The sequence below is a fragment of the Stylophora pistillata genome, chromosome 2, assembly GCF_964205215.1.
Source record: "Stylophora pistillata chromosome 2, jaStyPist1.2, whole genome shotgun sequence".
Lineage (NCBI taxonomy): Eukaryota > Metazoa > Cnidaria > Anthozoa > Scleractinia > Pocilloporidae > Stylophora > Stylophora pistillata.
In genome coordinates, this window is record NC_142520.1 from 19,110,747 (window position 1) to 19,122,200 (window position 11,454).

An 11,454-nucleotide genomic window follows, 5' to 3' on the forward strand; every position below is an offset into this window, starting at 1 on the left:
CCGGGAAAGAACGAATACTTGAAGAGATTCATCGAGAAGACGGAGCATTTCCTACGTCGGATGCGGTGGAAAGCTTATCATTTCTTAAATAATACAGAATCCACAACAAACGAGTCATACGGTTTCAAATCCAGAAACTCTCCGCCTCAAATCAACGAGTTGCTACCTTTTGAAGACGCCATGACCCAGCTTATCCAGAACATAAAATTCAAGGACACCAGATGCAGTTTTCAAAGTAAGCTACATAGCGACATTAAGAGCAAGATTAAGAAGCCAGACACCCTCCTCATTTCCGCCGATAAAACCAATAATTTCTATACCATGAATCCTTCCTCATACGACAAATTGCTTCAAGAGAACATTACCAAAACCTACAAAAAGTCAAGCGATCATCTTGTTGACAAGTTAGACTCCCAGTCTGCCAAAATTGCTGAGCGACTCAAGTTAGACGACCGCATTGAGAAATTGGCTAAGGAAGATGCATTCATCACGTTGAAAGACCATAAGCCAATTTTCAAGACAATCCATCATACCGCTTAATAAACCCTTCTAAGCCTGAAATTGGGAAAATCAGTAAGCATCTCCTCGATGAAATTAACAACGCTATCATCACCAGCAGTAAAGTAAACCAGTGGAAAAACACCTCAAGGGTTCTCAAATGGTTTAATAGTTTAGAAGACAAGAGCTCTCTTTCATTCATCTGTTTCGACGTTTGTGAATTCTACCCCTCCATCACTGAGAAGTTGCTTTCCAAAGCACTAGATTTTGCCTCTAAGTACTGCTCAATCAACAGCCATGAGCGTGAAATTATCTTGCATGCAAAACGATCTCTGCTATTTAACGATGATTGCCCATGGGAGAAAAAATCTGCCAGCAACCTCTTTGATGTTACCATGGGGTCCTTCGATGGAGCGGAAACGTGTGAGCTGGTTGGATGCTTTCTCTTATCGATTCTTACCGAGAAGTATGGTCAAAATATTGGTTTATACCGGGATGATGGTTTGGCTGCCCTGAATTGGAACACCGCAGGAAATAGAGAATATCAAGAAAGGCTTTTGCAAAGTCTTCCGCGACAATGACTTAAAAATCACAGTCGAGGCTAACATCACCAAAACCAATTTTCTAGACGTCACGCTTGACCTCTCAAGTGGGAAGTATTACCCTTTTACTAAGGAAAGCAACATCCCCCTGTACGTGCATAAAAAATCTAACCACCCACCATCCATTCTGCGCAACATCCCTGAATCAATCAATAGGAGGCTCTCCGAGATATCTTCCGACAGGGAATGCTTCGATAGTGCTAAACCTATTTATCAAGAAGCTCTCAAAAAAAGTGGGTGCAGCTACACCCTGTCATTCAACGCTGCATCAAACCAGGCACCACGTCCACGAAGAAACAGGCAGCGGAATATTACTTGGTTTAACCCACCATACAGCAAGAACGTGGAAACTAACGTCGGAAAATGCTTCCTTGCACTTATTGATAAGCATTTCACAAAAACTAATCCTCTTCACAAAATTTTCAACCGGAACACCCTTAAACTGAGCTACAGCTGCATGGGCAGCATTAAAACTGTCATATCTAACCACAACAAATCTGAAATCCGGAAACTCGCACGCGCTAATGATCGAGCTAGGAAAAGCTGCAACTGTCGAAAACCTGACATATGCCCCATGGATGGCAACTGTAACATGGAAAGCATTATTTACCAGGCAGAGGTCACCACAGAAACCGCAAAGGAAACGTACATTGGTCTCTGTGACACTGCTTTTAAAATGCGTTACAGGAACCACTTGTGTTCATTCCGAAACGAACGTTACAGGCATGCTACTGAACTTAGCAAATATATATGGAGTCTTAAAGATAAGGACACTAAGTTTAATATTAAGTGGCGCAAGGTGAAACAAGCTAGTTCGTATTCCAATGTAGCCAAAAGATGCAACTTGTGTTTGTGGGAAAAATATTTCATCATTTGTAAACCGCAGATGGCAAGTTTAAACAAAAGAAATGAGCTGACAGCAGGTTGCAGACATGTCAGGAAATTCCTGTTAAAGAACCTAACGTTACGATAGCGCGTGCAGTATGTTGCGCGCGCATCTATACATTGTTTCGTCTTTTAAATTTTGGTGGATTGTAACCGTTATTTCTGGCAGTTGCCTGACGATTGCTTCGCAAGAGGCATGAAACTCAGAGTTGCAGTAAAAGTTCAAGTAACCTAATTCTTGAGGTATAATTACATATATATATATAAGCAGAGATGTAATGGTCAAGAGGCCAACTCCAATGTAGCTTTGTTGGTTTATTAGCTCGACGTTTTGACCGTCTCGGTCTTCCTCAGGAGCATACTAATTACATGAGCAATAGTCAAATTTAAAATTCGTGTCAACAGTAAACATGTCATGGCGTAATAATATAAAAATAGAATAGATAACAGCGAAACGTGTTATGGTGACTAAAATAGATAAGTTAAAGTTTAAAGTAGTTATAATTCATGTAGTGAGCTACATGAATTACAACTACTTTAACTGATCTACTTTAGTCACCATAACACGTTTCGCTGTTATCTATTCTATTTTAATATTTATACGTCATGTCATGTTTACTGTTGACACGAATTCTAAATTTGAATATTGCTCATGTAATTAGTGTGCTCCTGAGGAAGACCGAGACGGTCGAAACGTCGAGCTGATAAACCAACAAAGTTACATTGGAGTTGGCCTCTTGACCATTACATTTCTGCTTTTATTTACGTTCTTTCAAGAGCCCACGATCGCCTCAGTGATCCTCCAGGTAGCGCGTTTGAGACTGATCAGCATTGTTTGTTGGACCCCTTACAAGCTTTTTTTATTACGACAGATCTGTTTCGTAAAATTACCACACCCATCAGATAATTTGAACGATTGACCGTTAGCTTACAAGGACCCATATATATAAGTCATATAATTTCGGAGATTGTTACTTTATTATGAAGTTTTTAAGGAGGTATCTGTTTCTCTGGGGGAATGAACTTGCTACCTCATTTCGCTTGTTTAGACTGCAAAGTTCCTTTTTACATATGAGAGTGAATTTTTCAAACAGACATAGATTGCATTTCTTAGTAATGTTGTTCTACGGTTTGCATTGTTTGATGATTTTCCACGTTAGGTTAAAGGGTTTATTATTGTCCTTCAGTGTCCATCTGTGTTTAGATAATTCAGTCTCGTGTCTCTTGTTTTGGTGTCGGAAGGAAGCTGTGTGGTTTCTGTACCGTTCTTTAAAGTTTGTCGCGAGTCCCACGTATGAATCCGTTGACGTTTCAGTTGACTGTTGCTTGGTAGACTACGTTTGATCTGAGGCATTTTCTCTCTAGGTAGCATTACTCTTTTTTCCGGCAGTTACATTCTTTTTCTAATGTTTGTGGTGTAGTTTGTGACTGGTTGTAATCTGATAGTAGCTTTCTGTTGTGTGACGCGATGATTGTTTTGACGTTAGGCATGCAGGAGTAGTGCTTATCCTTGGTGTGTGGCGATTGAAGATCTTGTGTAATGGATGGTTTTTCGGGAAGCATCTGTCAACAATATTTAAGAACTTTCTTCCCAGATTGGTCTTCACGTTGGAGTTCCATGGTGGATTATACCATATCACTTTTCTTTTGCGATTTTTGTTGCGCTTTTGGGCTGGCTGTGGATCATATGTAAGCTTATAGTCGTAGCCACTTTCGTAAAGGGCTTTTTGGTAAGGAGGGCTGACGAAAACTTCTTTCGAAAACTTCTTTGCTTGATGATATGCTGGTTAATCGCATGTTTATATTTTCCGGGATGTTCTATAGCAGTGCAGGTGGGTGGTTACTTTGACTGTGAACATAGGGGAGTTTGTTGTTTGGTTTCATGAATGGGTTGTAAGATTCATTTGCGAGGTCGAAGGTTACATCTAAAGAATTGATTGCTTTCTTATTAGCTTCGATGGTGATCTTACGAAAGTAAACCTCTGGAAAAGCACATCAAATGTCATCGAATGGTTTCATTCAATACCTGATAAAGCTCAACATGCGTTTGTAACCTTCGATGTGTGTGAGTTTTATCCATCCATCTCTGAACAACTCCTACAGAAAGCACTAAACTATGCATCCCAGTTCACATCCATCAGCCCACAAGACCGCCATATTAACATACATGCGAAAAAATCACTGCTGTACCACCAGAACACACGATGGATAAAGAAGAGCACCACCGATTACATTTCTTTTCATTTCTTTCATTGTTTTAATGTTTTTTCATTTCTTTTTGAAAAATTCACGATCATATGTAAAAAGGAACTTTGCAGTCGAAACAAGCGAAATGAGCTAGCAAGTTAATGCCCCCATAGAAACAGATACCTTCTTAAAAACTTCATAATAAAGTAACAGTTTCCGAAATTATACATACCATTCACATGACTTAAATGGAAAAGTAGCTTTTTTTTTATCTCTCCTAGGAACCGTATTCCAGCTTTTATAGCCAGTCATTGCAAGCGAACGGTCAATCGTTGAAATTACCTGATGAGTGTGGTCATTTTCGACCATACGAAACAGAGCTGTCGTAATAAAACGATCAACTACCTCTTAAGTTTTGAACCAGTTTGTTATCATTATCAATGCTCCTCTAAGTGTTGAGCGCTCTTTGAAATACATTCAAATCAAGTTCAAGAAATTATATATACACTAAAACCAATGAAAAACGAAAATCCTCTTTTTCTTTTTCTTTGCTTTTGCGCTACGCGTTTCAACGCTGTTGCGGCTCTTCAGGCTTAGCAAAGTGTGTTTATTGACTTATTACGTCACAGATCTAATTGTAATTACAATAATATTTGTTATTGTAACTCGAAGCTCGCGTGAGTAACTAGCGTAATTTCAAATCATTAAGAACGAGTTTATATTTCGAAATAAAAGAAATATTTCTTTGTTCTTTCTCATGACCTTGGAGGGGCCGAGAATCTTGTAAGAGGGAAAGATAGTGAACTGATGGTCAATCCCGCAGCATATTCATCAATATGCTTGCTGACTCCAAGCATACGTGTATGAGGGTCTCTAATTTGTTGTTTATGTACTGTCACTCTGTTTTTCAGGATATCACCCGTTTCTCCTACATAATTATATCGACATGCTGCACATGGTATTACGTAAATCAAGTTCGTTCAGGCGCAGTTCATCGAGTGTTTTATCCGACATGTTTCATTCGTGGCTGAGAAGGTGAATTATTTACTCTGTTTTAAATAGAGGCATGTTCTACAACGTTTTGTTTCACAAATTTTAACCTCCGTATCAGTGTCCTTTTGCTTGGAGAAATAGGAGTTTGTTAACATCCATTTTAGGTTTCTGGGCTGTAGCTGACTGTGAATTACTTTAGTCTTGCTCATAATGGATTTTAATGAGGATTTTTGGTTCAATATTGGAAGTGTTCTCCTGACCAGCTGAAATACTTGCGGATTGTTGGGATTCTAAGTTGTTACAAGACAAAGGACATTATTTTCGGTTGTTTGCTCTCTCACCCTTCTTAACTCTTCCGTCGTTTGAGTGAGGGCTCTGTTTACACCGTAATCAATGATCTAAGCTGGATATTGTTTCCTCAGTAGAATTTTTTTGAGATCGTGGAGGCGCCGTTTCCTTCTCTCCTGGTCCTCCACAATCATACATATCCTTTGAGCCAGGTTGTATGTTATGTTATTTCTAGTGTGTCTTGGATGGGTGGATGTATCTGGGAGGTATTGGAATGAATCCGTCGGTTCATAATAAATATAAGTTGTTAGGAGAGTATTGTCTTTTCTTATCATCACATCCAGGAACGGGAGCTCTTTGCAGCTAGTTTAAGCATTAAGTTGAATGCTGTCATCTAGACTGTTTAAGATATCATGAAAATCCCTTAATTTTTCCTCACCGTATGGCCAGTTTATATAACATTCATCTAAGAATCTTCCCCAGTCTGTGTAAACATAATGGCTTATTTCTTCTCCCATTTTGTCAGAGACCTGGTTGTATAATTCGCTCTCCAAATACCCGAGTACGCCTCAAGAGCTGCTTTAGCAGTGAAACGCATAGCGCAAAAGCAAAGAAAAAGAAAAAGAGGACTTTCGTTTTTTATTGGTTTTAGTATCTTTATTCGATATAGAAGTTTACAGTTTCTTTACATATATATATATATATATATATATATATATATATATATATATATATATATATATATATATATTATATATATATATATATATGGCCGTTAATTATACATAAGTTAGGGAGTTAAAGAGGGCACATCGACTCTCTGTAACTCTGTCTGACGTATTTCTCTGTCTCTCCTATTTACATATATATAGATATATATATATATATATATGTATATGTATATATATATATATAGATATATGTTAAGAAACTGTAATATATAGATATTATATATTTTCTATATAATATATAGAAAATGTACTATATATATATATATATTGTGGGAGGAAAAAGACAAGTAAACTACAAGTTCATCCCTACAAGCCTGTTTCGTGGTCGCCCACTCATCAGGGGATTTTCCCTGATGAGTGGGCGACCACGAAACAGGCTTGTAGGGATGAACTTGTAGTTTACTTGTCTTTTTCCTCCCACAATATATACTTCGCTCTACTTCTATGTATTGAGCACTGTTCTACGAAAATCAAGTCACACTTTATATATATATATATATACATACATACATACATACATAAGTTAGGGAATTAAAGAAGACGCATCAATTCTCTTTATCTCTGAGTTTCGCGCCTAAGCGCACGTCAGACAGAGTTACAGAGAGTCGATGTGCCCTCTTTAACTCCCTAACTTATGTATAATTAACGGCCATTTGATGGAAATCTTAAATTATTAAAGACACTAGGGAACGCCAGTCATATAAAGAGTGGATCTCGTAAACGGGCAGTGTTGGACCATTGTCGGATTACAGAATTTCATGTCAAGAATGTGACAGTTGATGTCAGGTTGCATTTTTGTTATAAATACTAAGATGACGACTTGGAGCGGGAAATCTGATACACCTGTCATAGGTTCTGTAACACCTTGACTTGTATCAGTTTCAAACAAAAACGTTAAGAGACTTTTGGAGTTGTTGTGCAGCAAAAGAGACACATCTTGGCCGCTCTTTCAGAAAGATTTGACAATACATATTATCCACCACTGAATCATTACAACTCTTTGTTCGTCTAGCCTTGAGAAATTGGTGATAACTGGTCTGAAGTCTGAGTTCTCAACCAGCGGTTGTCAGAGACTGCTAGGAGAATTCTCTGTTCTTAATTTGTTTCATTGTTTTTTTTTTTTTTGGTGTTTTTTTTCTCTTTTTTTTTACAGCACAAATTGAAATCAAACGAGCAGGACTTTTTCATGTCTTTAAACCTTGATCTATAGGTATCGTTACTTACATCAATACGGGTTAAGACCCACTTGTCGGTAATCCTGAGATTGAAAACTCGTACAGGAAAATAAAAAAAAAGAGTAGTACTCACAAAAATCGCAACTTTGTGTTCTTGTCAAAGATTCCCGGGGGAAGGTTTTGCACTTGAATCTCAGACAAGTACCTATAGACAAAGCCCAGATACATAAATGTTGCATAGCATATAAAACAGCAGCAATACCATTCAAAATCATTTACTTGTTAGCTAGGTATTCCTACACTAGAAGTGTAACTTTAAGGATAATTATGACTAATGAGTCAATTTCTTCTTTCAGTTCGATTCTTTTTTTCGAAGAAATATTAATTAATAAGCTGTAAGATGATTTCTCTTGGCATAAAATAATGGTAAAACCAAGTGCCAGTGGCACATCTTTTAATTTAATGTATCCAGCCACAGAGATACTTTATTTGTTTGTAAACCTGACTGTAACTCGAGGCCCACTTAATTTTCATGATATTCTGAGCCGCAAGAACTTGTAATCAGGTGTCTTCTGGCGAAGGACATTTCAGATGACATTTAACCTTGGAAATTTTGTGAATTCCTAACGTACTTATTGGTGGCAAATTATGGCGAGAACGAGGGAACCCCAGCAAATACGAAACGGAACACGGTAACTAGATTCACAGGTAATTTGGTTATATCAAATAAGTTGAAATTGTAAATTAGCTACGGTAACGAGTAAAAAGCTGACGTTTCGAGCGTTAGCCCTTCGTCAGAGCGAATGGAGGAATTGTGGGTTGTGTGTGGGTTTATATGCAGAAAGTGGAGCTACGCCATAGGTGGGAACATGGCGATGAGAATAACACGAATAATCAGTGGAATGAGAAGCGTTCGTTCATCATTGTGGGATTAAGAGTTTCGATTTGAAAGATAAACTTTTGCTCAAGAGTTTTGCGGCTTTCCGTGTTACCTAAATGCAAGGAAAGACCGCAGATTGCCACCAGCCATATGTTGCTTAGAATGATTAGGTAAATTAAAATGTCTAGCGACTGGTTTTGATGCGTCCTTGTCATTTCTTTCTGCGTCGCGAAGGTGTTCTCGGAATCGGTCACTTAGTCGTCTTCCTGTTTCGCCGATGTACAACATTTTGCAATAAGTTCAAGTTATGTAATAGATTACGTTAGCGAAGGTGCACGTGAAGTCATCGGTGATCTTAATGGATCGTTTGGGTCCCGATATTTTCTCAGCGTTTTGAATGAAAGTACAAGTTTTGCATCGTGCGCGAACACATTTAAAAGTACCGGGTTGGTCATTAGTGTGGAATGAACTTCTCACCAAAAAGTTACCCAATGTTTTTGTCGCGTTTGAATGAAATAAGTAGAGGTTGCGAAAAGATAGTGCCAGTCTCTGGACTGTTTTGAAGTAATTTAAAGCTTTTAAGAATAATGGATTTAAGTGAGTGGTTGTGAGGGTGAAACATGAGAGGGAATGGAATGCGGTCGGAACTTTCCTTCTGTGATGTTTGTAGTGCTGACTGTCGATCAATACCTTGGGCGTGGTGGTGACCCACTTGAACAACAGAAACAGGGTAACCACATTTTTCGAAAAACTGGCACACTGACTCTGATTTGTGGGAAAAATCAGAGTCATCACAACATAAACGACGACGTCTTAGAAACTAAGAAAAGGGAATAGAATTGTTAACATGAGATGGATGGGAAGATGAATACAACAAGTAACTATGTGAGTCTGTAGGTTTGTAATACACACTAGTGCATAAACCGTTGCCTTCAATTGAAACTTTGATATCTAAAAAAGGTGGAGAATTGTCGGAAATTTTCCAGGTATATTTTAGAGCCGGGTGAAAAGAATTGACTGCAGTTATGAATTGAATTAGCTCCTCTCTGGTAGAGGAGGTAGCGCCGATACCGTTGTCGATGTAGCGACCGTATGGTTCAGGTTTGGGGCCAATATGTTGGCTAAAAAGTTGGTGTTCAACAAAACCTACATTAAGATTGGCATAGATAGGTCTCATTTTAGTACCCATGGCTACGCCATTGGTTTGTTTGAAAAAGTGGTCCCCGAATGAAAAACAATTAACTGTGAGCACTAGTTCAGCTAAGCGAAGTAGGGTTTCAGATTTAGGTTCCTTAATTGTGCGTTGATCCAAAAAAAAAAAAAATTGGAGGGCCAGAAGACCTTCGCCATTAGGAATGGCAGTGTTAAGTGGTGTAATGTCCATGGTGAAAAGAAATTCAATCATTACACCCACCTTCCACGTAAGAAGGAGCTGGGTTTTCAAATCTCCGGGATTAGTGAGGACGAATCTTCAGTAAGTGTTGCACTCAAATTTGTCTTAACCCTCATGCGGACTAGATGTTGGATTATTGTATCCATCATCGTCATTATAGTTGTAATAGTTATAGCTGTCATAATCTGTAAATCTCGTGCCAACCGGCATATAGGGTCTTTGCGGTATTGTTTTATTTGAAACAGTCTGATGTGAGTTTTCTGGCCCCATTCCAACAATTAACGACCTGAAACAGATGTTTTTCAGGCGGTTCTTCTTTAGATGTTACTCGGTCTCCCCGAGCCCTTTTCCTATATGATGTCTCGGAAATAGCCTCGACTTGTGATGTTTTCATTTTACGACATATGCCCGACTATTCTATCTGCTTTACTGAATTCAATCGTCATACCAAACAGGTGCAGCTGTATTCATGATAGTAGCTCTGATTTCTTTTTAAGCATTCAGTCTTCTTAGTTTAAAGTCATTTATATATTTGGATATATAGGATAGGAGATACTTTTCGATGAAGTAGCTGAATTTTGAATCATTTTGTGTTTCTTGAAATACTAATTGCAATTCAGTAATAAAAATAGAGGCCACCAAAACCAGGATTGGCAGGCGTAAGAAGCAGAAGATATTTTTTTTAAAGAGGTCACAATGTTTCTATGAAAACCTCTGGTTAATTGTTAAAAGAATGATCGCAGCTTTTGAGAAATAACCGGGCAATTCTTATCGTTGGAAGCTCGTTTTAAGGAAAAAAAATTAAAAAAAATAAAAAGAGAAGGACGCTATAACCTTATCAAAACATTGCTCTTTAAAGGAACGTAGCCTTTTTTAGGCACTCACTTTCCGTTACTTTTTTCTAACTTTTTGATGTTTAACATTGTATAGGAAATGCCAGCAGCAAGCAAGCGAATCTCCATGCATATTCATCGATAGTAAACTCTCACAAAGAACCTGAGATGTCGAACATCCAGTTCCTAGTGGCCTAGCTGTATACTCCTCACTCTAATGGTGCCAATAATGTTTGGTCTTTTTCTGAGTAAAGACTGAGATTACTAATCAGGAAAATTTTCATTGCAGGGTCATTCTTTTCGCCCCTAAAATTATCAGTTTTCAATTAAAAAAGGAAAAAAGGAAACCAAAGGGTCGTTAATCCATATCCACATAGGGTCAAAAACTTCAGCAATAAGTCAAATCTATAGACATAGGATAATAACTTTTGTTATGGTAGCTTTAGGTAAATTAAAGGATTTGCATGTCTGTTTTTGTTTTTGTTTTCTATTTATTTATTTATTCCTTCCTTTTGTTTTGTCTTTTATCGCATTGCTTTACTTATGGTCTTGTAACAAACGATCATTCCAGTTTTGTTTGTGATCGCATGATTTCTTAAAATACAACTGAAAGGTAATGAACGAAGCCTTTGCCAACTGTTCAGTTCATAGTCGGGAGTTCCTTCCTCCTCATACGAATTGTTCTTGAAGCTGTTCTTGAAATTTCTGATCTACGGATTTTAACATGAATTTGCTGGCACAATCATTCTTTTGAACAAGGCCTCCTACATGTAATATAATTTCCCATATCAAGTTATCGTATCTTAAAAGTGGAAGCGTCAGCGAATTATAAGCTATAAAGGAAAATAGGTAGTTTAACTCTTTATTGCTACTCTTATAGTGTCTTAGAATAGTCTAACCCAACTTACAGCCACCGCAACTCAGTATTTGTACTGAAAATATCTGACGGCAGTTCCTTCGACGGGTTCCCGGACAATAAACTACAAATG

General features: G+C 38.0%; 1 pseudogene; it reads right to left on the minus strand.

The window, feature by feature from the left end:
* Window positions 1-3,803: 3,803 nt before the first annotated feature.
* Window positions 3,804-9,623, minus strand: LOC148737583 (uncharacterized; annotated as a pseudogene).
* Window positions 9,624-11,454: the final 1,831 nt, after the last annotated feature.